The sequence below is a fragment of the Neolamprologus multifasciatus genome, chromosome 14 (assembly GCF_963576455.1).
Source record: "Neolamprologus multifasciatus chromosome 14, fNeoMul1.2, whole genome shotgun sequence".
NCBI classification, from domain to species: Eukaryota; Metazoa; Chordata; class Actinopteri; order Cichliformes; family Cichlidae; genus Neolamprologus; species Neolamprologus multifasciatus.
Genome location: NC_140452.1, coordinates 3,992,478 through 4,005,993, shown reverse-complemented (window position 1 = coordinate 4,005,993; position 13,516 = coordinate 3,992,478). Strand labels below are relative to the sequence as shown.

Here is a 13,516-nt window from a genome sequence, read left to right as displayed (position 1 = left end):
TGACTGACGGGGGAGACAGAGGGAGCATAGTCGGGACACAGGAGACACACAAACCGAGACAAGACTGACTGGACATGAAACGTGGAACACGGGGAAGACACGGTGACCGAATCTAGCTAGAACTACAAATGTAACAGGAGCAGAACACAATCAAGTGAACCAAAACCATGACTGACGCCAAACCAAGGAATATAAACAAAATAAAAAAACTCGAACACTGGGTCATCAGACGGTGACAAAATCAGAGGACGTCCATGTGCTGCAGAGCAAAAAAAAAAACAGTTTGGAAATAAGATTCCAACATTTTCAAAGCCAGACCATTGTCACATGTCAGACAGATTTCCCAGTTTACCAGATGAATGTGTGATGTATTTATCATCTCTTTATAAACTGACGCATATTGATCCAAATCAATGTCCTGCACTTTGAGTTTTGCATTTTTTTTTAATTCAAAGGAGACGGCGTACTCGTCTTTAATTTCAGCTAACATGCTGTGCAGAAGAATCATATTTGGCTTCGTTAGAAAAAAAAAGCAGAATGATGCAAGAGTAATCAATGCTTGTCTCCTAACCATGGGAACAAACAGCAATGGGAGAACAGGGTCATCCCACGCTGGTCCCACGATTCAGTGTCAGGAAGCTTTAAGCGCGGACTCACGTTAACAGGAAGTGACTACACTGAATTATATCTAGGATTTCAGACTAAAGGTGGGAGGGTAGTGGGATGTAAAGTTAAACACCTCCAGAGGGCTCAACAAAAAGTTGTTGCATCAGCACCACCCACCTCCACATCACAGCAGAATGGGAGAAAACAGAGTGGGCACCTCTGGATGTGTGGAGGTAATCAGGACTCTTCTCATCAATGACAGTCTGATTCTTCCTGTCTGTGGCCAGGAGGTCTGCTGCCTATAGTGTGATGCCAGTGCTTTTCTCTGCCTCTTTTTCAAATAACATTAAGGATATAATTAGTCCAGTCTTCTGAAAGGATGCTGCGTATTATTATTATTATTATGTTGTGGTTATTTTAACAGGTAATAAGTCAAATCAGTTTTCTACCAATGATATGAGAATGCATCATTTCTTTCAACAAAATCCCATCTAATAAAATGACCTCTTATTTATTATAATGTATGAATTTGCAGCCCGTTCTCACTCCCGAGGCGTAACATGCCGACGTTTTGTCACGCCCCGCGGCGTTCCTGAGGAACGCGAAAGGAGACCTTCGGCGTTCTTATGGTACGCGGCGGGTTATGGCCGAAATCCAGTGCAATGACACTCCCGCGGTAATAGACGTTCCAGCCCTGTATTCCAGCCCTAAACCTAACCTTATCCCTAGCCCTAACCATAACCTTTTTCCTGATCTTAACCAGGACTTTAATGACGTTAAATAGCGTGTTTCTAAGTGATTTGAAGAAAAAGAGCAAACATGTGTAGATTGAGTCCATACGGTTCTCATATTTCCTCATTTTTCCGAGGTCGTCATTTAGGAACGTGCAGTGTTGCCAACTTAGCGACTTTGTCGCTATATTTAGCGAGTTTTCAGACCCCCTAGTGACTTTTTTTCTAAAAAGAAAGTAGCTAAAAAAAGACGTGAAAGCGCATATCGCTTTTACTCTCAACAAGCAGCGGGTGCTGTAACGCAGTCAGTTCTTCTTTTACTCTTATGCTGTTTTGTGGATCACAAGGTTTAAAACTACTTATAAACACACACACACAAAGTAACTCCACCAGAGTGCCTATTTCGGGTCACTTTTGCCGGTCCAAGCCCGGGTAAAGGAGCAGGGTTGGAATTGTGACATTAAAATAACAATAATTGCTAAAATAAATTAAATTTGTAGTTCTAAATAAATTCTAAATGCATTTAGGACGTTTTTTACTCACTTCCACGATGTTATTTCTCTCTCCAACAACATAGATTACAATTACATTAGCATGACCAATTATGCAAATTAGGTGATGACGTCATTTAGCGACTTCTAGCAACTTTTAGGACAGCCAATAGCGATTTTCCTTACTGAGGAGTTGGCAACACTGGGAACGTGGTGGGTAGCCGAAAATGTAATATGTTGACGATTTGTCACCTAGCCTAAAATGTGACGCTTTGGGAGTGAGAACGTGTTGGAATTTGTCCTTTTTGATCTGATGCTGATGTTTTTAGTGGAGATTGGAAAGTTGCTGAATAAGTAAATTAAAGTAGATTATTGCATAAACAGCTCTACTCATGTAATGCATCACAAGATTCACACCTACAGCCAGTGTAGAATCGCCAGTTATGCTAGCTGCTTTAGCGCTAGTGCTAACCTCTGTGACACCATGCTAGCTCCTGTTGATCAAATGTTTTTATACCAGCATTTCTTGCTCTGTCAGAAACCACCGACGGTTTTTGCTGTCACACCACAACCAGTTTGACCAGTGAGATAATCTTGATGTTTCAACCATGTTTGATGGTTTGGTGGCTGTTACAAAGTAAAGGTGCATGAATGAGGGGACAACTTTGCCTGTATGTTGGTACGAGGGCAGGAAATGAGAGGAACTCAGGACAAATCCAATCTGATCAGACTAAATGTTTCTGCTGTGAAAAGAGGCCTCAGCTTGGCTAAGCTAAAGTTTATTTGGTGTTACTTACACACTCACATTGAAGGCTTTTACTCAGTTTAATCAGCTTTTAAGTAGAAAAGAAGAAAAATGTCACATATTTAAGTCATTTGTAACAGAAAATGTTAGAAGACTGTTTGTAGTGTGACCATGAAAGCCCACAGAGACAGAGCAAGGTCTTCTAATCAGCAGGTCAATAGTAAGTGGTTTGTGTTAAAGTGTCCATGAGCAAGATGCTGACCTCCAAACTGTTATGTAGATTAACAAATGCTTAAAGCCACAGAATAGTGTGGTCTGTGAATGTGTGTGAGGATGAAAACATCATAAAAGACACCTTACATCCTGGCCACTCCCTGTTTGAACTGTTGCCCTCAGGCAGACGGTACAGGGCAATCAGCGCAAGGACTAATAGACTCAAACACAGCTGTTATCCAACTGCAATAACACATCTGAATACTACAAAAAAATGTCCATCACGCCACTCTTGTGTTAATCTATGCACGGTCTGAAGCATGTATGTGGGAATGTCTGTGAATGTTTACTGTTATGTCTTATTAGTATTTTAAGTATTACATTTTATTTATTTAATTTTATTGTTTTATTTAGGGATGCAACGATACCAATTTTTTCAAACCGATACGATACCGATACTTGGATCTGAGTACTTGCCGATACAGAGTACAAAAAACGATACTTCTACCACACACACGCACACAAATACAATTAATTGGAAGACAGGTTTTATTATATTCCCTGTCGATAAAAAATAAAATCTTAATAAAAATGACCACAAAATAATTTCAAGTGAAAAATAAGCACTTCTGTTAAATTATTGCAGAGTCTCCACATTGTAATTTAACAAAATATCACTGAACTATTGGCACTGTCTCGAGCTTTCAGAATAATAAATAAACACTTCTGTTTGAGAATAAAATAAATAAAAATTAGGTTTGCGAATAAATTAAACTTTTAAATTATTGCGGAGTGTCCATATTGTAAACAAACAAACAAAATAATTATTATAAAATAAATAATAAATAAAATAATAATCGGCCCCCTAGTGGCCAATCTAAAAAACTACAATAGAAATGACAAGCCACCCTCTGATTAATGAAATAAGTTTGTATCGGTTCATGGTATCAGTTAACTTTTACGAGTATGAGTACACACACATTTTACAGTATCCGCCCCGATACCCGATACCAGCATCGGTATCGGTGCATCCCTAGTTTTATTTATATTTTGATATTGCTAGGGATGATGCAATGATCGGGGACCATTCTTAATTTCGTTGTACCTGTGACAATGACAATAAAGTTTCTGATTCTGATTCGGAATAGTCTTCATAAGAGTAGAAAAGTACCATGAAATTCAAAAATAAGAAAGACCAAGTGGCCGGCTTCGAGCTTCGAGGAAGACCTTTGCGGCTAATCTATCTGCAAGTCAAATAACTGGGCAGCAGCTGGTAGTTTCATTAATGAATTAACAGTCCAACTAACAACACAGGAACTCCAGCAACACTTAATGGTAAAGAGGAACGACTTTATTACCTGACCAACGTGTGCAGCATGTGACCCTCATCAGGGTCATAATAACATATAAACCAATTTGTGTTGAAATAAAGTACAGGAAACAGAAAAATAAATCAAATGAACCAATCACACCTTCGTAGGTAAACCAGCTGACATATAACAGGTTGGTATTGGTTAATTGGTTAATTGGTTAAGACACAGCCAAAGTGAATACTGGACTAGACCATTAACGATAAAAACAGGGGGGGGGACCACAATCCCCACCTATCTTAACATAATGCATGCGAGAAAAACACAAACAGAAAGAATGTTGGAATAATACAGAAAAGAAAAATTAAAGTCAGTACATCAGTGTGATGGGAAAACAAGAAGACACCTTATACGGATCCACGTTTGTGAAAAGGTCCTGATTTATGTCTCTAGGATGCGGACTCATAAAACGAGTAGTCTCGAATGTTTCTCTTTTGTGCTGAGAACATAAATAAATAAATAAATAAATATTACCCATGCAAAAATAAGGGACAAGGCAAAATAACAGGTTAGAAGTGATAAAATCATTGATAGAAAAATCCTCATTCATACTTCTAGCATGTAAACGGATCAAAAATATCCAAATTTATTCCCTTTTTATCTGGATAGAATTACCATCACCACCTCTTTGAATTCAATTCAATTCAATTCAATTTTATTTATATAGCGCCAAATCACAACAAATGTCGCCTCAAGGCGCTTCATAGATACAGAGAAAAACCCAACAATCATATGACCCCCTATGAGCAGCACTTTGGCGACAGTGGGAAGGAAAAACTCCCTTTTAACAGGAAGAAACCTCCGGCAGAACCAGGCTCAGGGAGGGGCGGCCATCTGCTGCGACCGGTTGGGGTGAGAGAAGGAAGACAGGATAAAGACATGCTGTGGAAGAGAGACAGAGATTAATAACAGATATGATTCAATACAGAGAGGTCTGTTAATACATAGTGAGTGAGAAAGGTGACTGGAAAGGAAAAACTCAATGCATCATGGGAATCCCCCGGCAGCCTACATCTATTGCAGCATAACTAAGGGAGGATTCAGGGTCACCTGGTCCAGCCCTAACTATATGCTTTAGCAAAAAGGAAGGTTTTAAGCCTAATCTTAAAAGTAGAGATAGTGTCTGTCTCCTGAATCCAAACTGGAAGCTGGTTCCACAGAAGAGGGGCCTGAAAACTGAAGGCTCTCCCTCCCATTCTACTTTTAAATACTCTAGGAACAACAAGTAGGCCTGCAGAGCGAGAGCGAAGTGCTCTAATAGGGTGATATGGTACTACAAGGTCATTAAGATAAGATGGGGCCTGATTATTTAAGACCTTGTATGTGAGGAGCAGGATTTTGAATTCAATTCTGGATTTAACAGGAAGCCAATGAAGGGAAGCCAAAACAGGAGAAATATGCTCTCTCTTTCTAGTCCCTGTCAGGACTCTTGCTGCAGCATTTTCGATTAGCTGAAGGATTTTCAGGGAGTTTTTTGGACATCCTGATAATAATGAATTGCAGTAGTCTAGCCTGGAAGTAATAAATGCATGAACTAGTTTTTCAGCGTCACTCTGAGACAGGATATTTCTAATTTTAGAGATGTTGCGCAAATGGAAGAACGCAGTCTTACATATTTGTTTAATATGTGCGTTGAAGGACATATCCTGGTCAAAAATGACTCCAAGGTTCCTCACAGCGTTACTGGAGGCCAAGGTAATGCCATCCAGAGTAAGAATCTGGTTAGATACCATATTTCTAAGCTTTTCAGCGCCGAGTACAATGACCTCAGTTTTATCTGAGTTAAGAAGCAGAAAGTTAGTGGCCATCCAAGTCTTTATGTCTTTAAGACATTCCTGCAGTTTAACTAATTGGTGTGTGTTATCTGGCTTCATGGACAGATAGAGCTGGGTGTCATCTGCATAGCAGTGAAAATGTATGCTATGTCTTCTAATGATGTTGCCTAGGGGAAGACTTTGGCTGACTTTAATGGCTTTAAAGGTGAATTATGGTGTTTATCATTGCAACAGGACTGGTTAGATCATTTCTCTTGATCGCACTTCTGTGTTCATTAATTCAATCTTTCAGAGGGCGGGATTTTTCTCCTGTATATATTTTATTGCATGGTGACTGCATCATGTAGGTTACCGTAGATTTTTAGCTTGCATGTAATAAAGCTCTTAATGGCAATGGTTTGTCACTGATATGATCTTTGAATAACTTTACGGTGTATTGACAATTCCCTTTCAACACACATATCTGGGGCCCAAATAGGGAGTAGCAGGGCTAATATTTGGGGCCTACTTGGGAAACCCAGCTGGGGTAATTTTGCTAATTTTGTCCTCAGTTTTAATGGTGGCCCTAAATGTGTTTGCCCAGATGGATTAATGATGGGACCCAGATGGGCCCCAAATCAGGCCCAGCTAACAAATGAGTGTGGGGCCCAGATGGGTAGAAGCGGGTCCGATGGTTGGGGCCCACTTGGGACCCAGCTACTTTTGTCCTCAGTTTCCATGATGGCCCCAAATGTGTTTTCCCAGATAGGTTAGTGATGAGCCGATGACCCACATTTCAAATGACCTTGTAGGTTATGGCTTATCAGGGTTTTATCTGGAGTATCAGGGTCCTGGGAAGCTCTAACAAGCCTATCTCTACTATTTTTTCCTCTCCTGTAGGTTATCATAGGTGGTTCTTTGAAGGTCCCTAATAAGTTTGGGTCATTTTGAAGGATGTACCAATGTTTTCAAATTATCTCTTTCATGTTGCTGGTTTTTGGTGTGAAGGTTGCACAAAAGACAAGGTTAGGTTTAAGTTTGGCAGATTTCTTAGTTTCCTGCTTACAGAATTCACCTTCTGTTCTGCAGATCTTAACCAGTCCTCTGTTTTTCTTTAAATTTGTTCAACATCTCTTCTTTGCCCTCATTGTCTTTCTCTGGAATTTCACAAAAATGTTTGAATCTAATAATCTCCGTGGGCTAACAGGTTGGCTTTTTTTGAGGTGGTTCGGATGGAAACTTGCAGCATGAAGTAATGTATTTCGGATTAACAGTCTGTCAACAAAAGGCTTGAATGGATCATGCCTGGGCTCCAGCGAGCAGTGTGCCCCATCAGTGTATCGGTGGTTCGGTGTTAGCTTTAGGCAGGCTGATTTTCAATAAAGTTTCACGCTGACTGTGTGTGTGTGTGTGTGTGTGTGTCTGCAGTGTTGGGTCCTGAGAAACTCTCTGGTGTTTCTCAGATGCTGCTGACTGATCAAACTGTTTAAGGAGAAACTATGTCCAGCAGTATATTTCATACATCATTTTTAGTACGTAGTCGTCTCAGTCTGATCTGAAGATTGTATTATACAAGAAATCAATAGGTATATGCATTCATTCAGACACACACACACACACACACACTGCTGATATCGGGTCTGTCTGCCCCTCAGTAAATACTGTTTCTCATAAATAAGAAAATGATGAGCTTCAATAAATCTGCACATAAAATGTTTTTCATATAAGGCTGGAACTCTGCAGAGGAGCCACAGTCACACACTCTCACAGACACACTCTCACACACTTTCAGTGGGATGCACATGTGCAAAGAAATGAAAAACACTTCACAAACAGCGCACACACACCATTAGCTCTCTGTGACTTTCCATTTGTTTGGATTCATTTGTGTTAGCGCCCTGCAGCATCTGTTTACTTTGCTAGGGAGTGCATCAAATAACAAAATGTATAATTCATGGCATTTGTAGAAAGCATTTGACAGAAATTCTTCAGTGGCCCTCAGAGTCCTGAGGTCAGTGAGTCAGAGCTGCTGCTACAGATCAGTGCTTCTTAAAGAGCATATTTTCCCTTTGTGCAATATGTGATTGCATCTCTGCCCTTTCCTTGTCTTACAGCTCAGTCGTCCCCCGACTGACACCAGTGAAATTTGGACTGAAATAAACATATTTTAAGGGTAAAACATTCATCGATTTCTACTATTCACTATCAGTGAGACCACAGGACAAACCGAACAACAGAATATACTCGTTCGTTACACACAGTTTAAGTTCTGGTTTCTTTGGTGAGATCAGGCGTCAAACTAAAACAGCTTTGTTTTATAGCGAGACGAACGTGCACGACCACACGCCTGACATGATTTATTGTGCTGCTTTAATAAGGAAATCAATAATTCACACAAGGATTGGAAGAAAAAATGTTTTGTAAACTGTTTTTGTGATTTTGCTGCATTAATATATAAATGCAATATGAATAATTTGTTAAAAAGACCTTTAAAGCTCAGAGGATTTGTTTTTTTTTTTCCTCTGATATCTCAGTAAGTTAGTTAAATGTAAATGACTGCGTGCTTCTGTTTCTGTGTCCTGGGCGCACTGTGGACAGCAGAGCACAGTAAGAGATATCAGAACTGCTTAATAAAAAGCTTACTACTTTCTTTGTCCCCTTTCCTAAGCTAAATTTATCTGTCGAGGTTTTTTGCTGAGCACGCAGCACCGCTGTGGCTCAACTTTGCACAGTTTCACACCTGCTGCACAGATAACTGGGAAGGTACCAGGAGGAGGATGATGGAGTGCTTTGGTAAGGGTAACCCTGGAGGTGGAGGAGGTGAAGCTGTGATTTAGCCAACCTCCCTAAACAAACAACAGCCTTCTATTTATTATATAATGTGTGTGTGTGTGTGTGTACTTTATCCTTTACATTATGTACACAGCATGCAGCAAGCTACCCAGAGCAGTTGCTCCACTGCTTTAATAATAGAATCTGACACCAGGGGTTCATTGCACCGATTCTGTAACATGAGTTCATTTCATATACTTTTATTGTTATATGTAACATTCACCCAAACATGAATCTGTGAGCATAGAACTCACAGAGTGGCAGGTCTTATTTTTTTGCTATTTCTGGGAAACGACAGTGATTTTTCAAACAAGACCGAAAATTGTTTAATAACACAACATTTTGTTGTTGTGGTCCAGATTCATTAAAAATCTTTCATCATCCACCTGTTTGCCTCCTTCAGCAAAGCTTTAATGATAAAACACATAATTAATAGTAACTTCTGCTTGTATAGTGAAAAAGCACACGGCTACAAATTGCTTCCCAGTTTGGATAAAACCACAGATTAAGGACAAGTGAACGTGTCCAAACATAAAAACAGAGAAACACGTTATCTTATGTTAATTTATGCGCGAACACTTCCATACAAGAGCCAATGATCTACAAACGAATCTGGAACTCTGACTGTTATTAATGTTTTTCACACACATTTGTCTGATAATCAACTTGCTTTTTAAATGGTTTGTTTAATCTTCGAATCAGAGGAATATTCTCGTCTCATTGGGAATCACATCAATTTACAGTAGTTGGGTTTTTTTAGCAAAATATTTGTACTCTTAGCACTATATGCTAAACACTTTCAGAATAGCTCTGTTTCATAATTAAATATGATGTTGCAAATCAGACTGACAAAAGGGCATCTCATTTTTTGTGTTCTTGAATTTTCTCTGCTGCGCATCTGATCTGTTTCACACTCGGTGGGGGTTTCACGAGGACCTGAGGAGGTGTGATGTCAAGTGGGAAGTTCTTTGGGTGAGTTGTTCTCATAATTTAGCAGATTTCTTTCTATTAACCCCAATTCTTTCCCCACCAACACTTGAGGATTGAGTTAATGTGTTTTTTGAGATGTTTTGAAATGGAAAAATTGACATTCTCCTTAAAAATTCGAAAAGACAAATTCTACAAAATATTGTTGAATGTATTGAATGTACTTTATGTAAATAAGTTAAACATGCTGCATTATGTATACACTGTCAAGCCACCGAGTTCACATTTTGTTATCTGAATGAAAAGTAAAAGGACTAAGAAAAAGTTTTGTGACTAAATAATAATAATTTTCAATAAAAATATAATAAAAAAAATAACCCTAATCCCCCATGGTTGCTTACTGTACAGATAATGACATAAAGCAATAGTAGACACACACACACACACACTCTACATAGAGCTTAATATTCTGATTCTAATCAGATTAAATTAAACTCCTGAGCAATTCAATAACTGCTACCCTGAACAGGAAGGGCATCTGTTTACTAGGTGCTGAAAACCCATGTAGCAGAGATAACAGCCCTCTGGGAAGACAAATGCAGGCTTGGCTTGGATGCGGCTGCTCGGCCATGGAAACCCATTCCTGGAGCTCTCTGCATACTCCTCTGTGCACCACAGCGTCTGCTGACCTTCGGTCTCTGTGGTTTCATGTGGCCGAGCACTTTGTGGCTGAGTTGCTGTCATTCCTAATCACTTCCACTTTGTTATAACAGTCACTGTGGAATATTTAGTGAGACATTCCCATTCTGTCACAAGCGTTTGTAGAAGCAGTCTGCAGCCTAGGTGCTTGATTGTGCACAGTAAGAGATGGAAACACTTTTGGCAATAGTGCCGCTGACCAAAACCCCCAAAACGTCAATCACAGTGGGGGGAAAGTGTGCATTTGGATGATCGATTCTCGAGAAACCTGCAATTTGCCTGGTCGGCACATCTGCGTTTAGAAGGGGAGCTGCACCGGCCATGCTGATTCTGATCAGATGTGCATGAGCTGTACTTGCTCCAATTCATTTTACACTATTTAGGACAAATGAGTTCGGGTTACAAAGCACAGCATTGTTTTTTAACTGTATCAAATCATCATATATAATTCACTATTTTCTCTAATCGTATTCTCTTGGGTCATTAAATCTCCCCTAGTTAGCCAAGTAGCTGTGCTGCTGCTGCAGATCGTTGGGCTTAAGAGCCTCATTTCCTCTGTGTGAAACATGCTTTTAGTATTTAGGTCAATGCTACCTCCATCTCCCTATCAAAACAAACCTGTTCATCTCTCTCCGTGGATTCTCTTCTTCACATTCGGCCATGCAAATGCATTCAGGAGCTCATGCACGCACCTAACAACATGCGCAGAGTGCGCAAGCTGCAGCACATATACTGTATACCAAAATACACACATGAATGCACACAAACACACAGAGTACATTCTGTTCTGTTCTCCATCCTCTCTGTCACCCAAGCAGCTGCAGACATAAAACACTCTTTCCCTCCTACTCTCTCTCTTTCCTCCTTCTCTCATACGCCATCTCATCGCCTCTCCTCCTGTCTCCCTCTGTCCTCCTCCTCCTCTCCTTGCTTTCTTCCTCTCCTGCCTGTCAGCTGAGCAGCAACGTGAAGCAGCAATCGACACCCACGCTCCCGTCTCTTTTATTGCTTTGTAGAGTGGAGGGAGAGAGAAGGAGAGGCATCACAGATAATTCAGAGTGAGGGAGAGAGGATGAGAGGGAAGAAGAGCACAAATATCGCCAGCAGGCACTAATTACACAGACGAGATTTGACAGCCAACACAATCCATACAGCATCCACATACAAAAGACAGATCCATAGATAGATAGAAAAACTGGATCTCTGCTGGCATAGGTTTGTGTTCTTGGTTCAAGTTAAAGAATACACACATTAATATCCTGTGGATGGTATTTCTTTTGTTTTAGTCTTTAGTCTTTTGTTACCTGCCGTTTTCCCCACAGAATATGTACAACATTTACTTTCTTCCTTTTACATCTTCTTGTTTCCTACCAGCTAGCGTCCGGTTTTGTCTAATAAATCTTCCAAAACAAAGTAATACATGAACACGGGGATGTTACCATCAAGTAATCAGGTACTTTTCCTTATAAATGTGGCAGCTATGAAAATAGCCTAATTTTGAACTGGCCAGTTTACTTAGCTCTGAAATGTTCCATAGCTGAGGGTAACACAAATTTGTTTTACTAAACTCAAAAGGAGATTTTTACTGGTCTCAAACCAATTCAGCACTTTTGTAATGAACTGGAATGCTGGTCTTAAGAGTTGGAGTGACTCAGTGACACCTTTGTGACTGAATGGGAGCAAATCCCAGCGGATATGTTCCAAACTTTAATGAAAAGGGTGAAACCAGAAGAGCTGGAAGGAAGGATGGATGGATGGATGGACAGGTGGATGGATGGATAAATTGATGGATGGATGGACGGACAGGTGGATGGACGGGTGGATGGATGGATAAATTGATGGATGGATGGATGGATGGATGGAAAGATGGATGGACGGACGGACAAATTTATGGATGGATGGATGGACGGACAAATTTATGGATGGATGGACAGGTGGATGGATGGACGGACGGATGGATGGATGGATGGACGGACGGACAGGTGGATGGATGGATGGATGGATGGACGGACGGATGGATGGATGGATGGACGGGTGAATGGATGGACGGACGGGTGGATGGATGGACGGACGGGTGGATGGATGGATGGATGGAAGGACAGGTGGATGGATGGATAAATTGATGGATGGATGGATGGACGGACAGGTGGATGGATGGATGGACGGGTGGATGGATGGATGGAAAATGGATAAATGGATGGATGGATGGATGGATAAATTGATGGATGGACGGACAGGTGGATGGATGGACAGGTGGATGGATGGATGGATGGACGGATGGATGGACAGGTGGATGGACGGGTGGAGGGATGGATGGAGCCTAGTGTTCCTTTCTTTGTGTTGACTGGATTTAGCAGTGGATGGTTGTCTGTCTCTCAGTCCAGGGTAAACTCTAACTTTCACTCATTTTCAGCTAAGATAGGTTTCAGCCCACCAGCTAATCCAAACAGCATTCTTACCCAAAGATGAAATGCCACTTTGGGTTAAACTGAAACTAAGAAAACACAAGGAGTCTGCTGGATGTCATTCTTCTTTCCAGTCCTTCTTGTGCATATACATTGAGTTAAAAACACCGTTCCTACTCCTTAAAGATTCCTCTGCGCTTCAGGTACAGAAAACAAATATCACCATTTTCTTCTGCTTATCCACTCCAGGGTCACGGGGGAACTGGAGACCATCCCAGCTGTCGAAGGGCGAGAGATGGGGTACTTGCTAGACGAGTCACCAGTCTATCACAAGGCTAACATAGAGAGGTAGACAGCTATTCACACTCACATTCACACCTAATGGCAACGTAGAATCACCACTTAACCTAGCATGCATGTTTTTGGATCGTGGGAGGAAGTCAGAGTCGGCAGAGAGTAGCATGCAAGGGGGTTTAATCCAGTAGCCAGGTTTCATCTTATTTGTGTTGTTTTAAGTTGTTGAATTAAAAAAATAAATTTAGAACAAAATGTGCATTTGGTTTGATCGAAGGCCATTTAGGTGTATGTACAGAAACAGAAACACATGTAAAATGTCAGGTGTTGCTGTGTGGATGTGGAGAAGAGGGGACTCAAACACTGGACTCGTGGTGAGGATTAAGGATGTTTATTGGAGTGGAGGGTGAAAGGATGAAGAGAACAGGGAAGAGGGCAGGCTGACTGAA

At 40.7% G+C, this 13,516-nt stretch overlaps 1 long non-coding RNA gene across 1 annotated transcript in view; it reads left to right on the top strand.

The window, feature by feature from the left end:
- The first annotated feature begins 1,495 nt into the window (after positions 1-1,495).
- LOC146503267 (uncharacterized) overlaps positions 1,496-13,516 on the top strand; it is a 131,373-nt gene continuing 119,352 nt past the window's right edge. The window contains exon 1 of the long non-coding RNA XR_014868748.1: positions 1,496-2,041. This is a non-coding gene — a long non-coding RNA (uncharacterized LOC146503267). The remainder of the gene's footprint in view (positions 2,042-13,516) is intronic.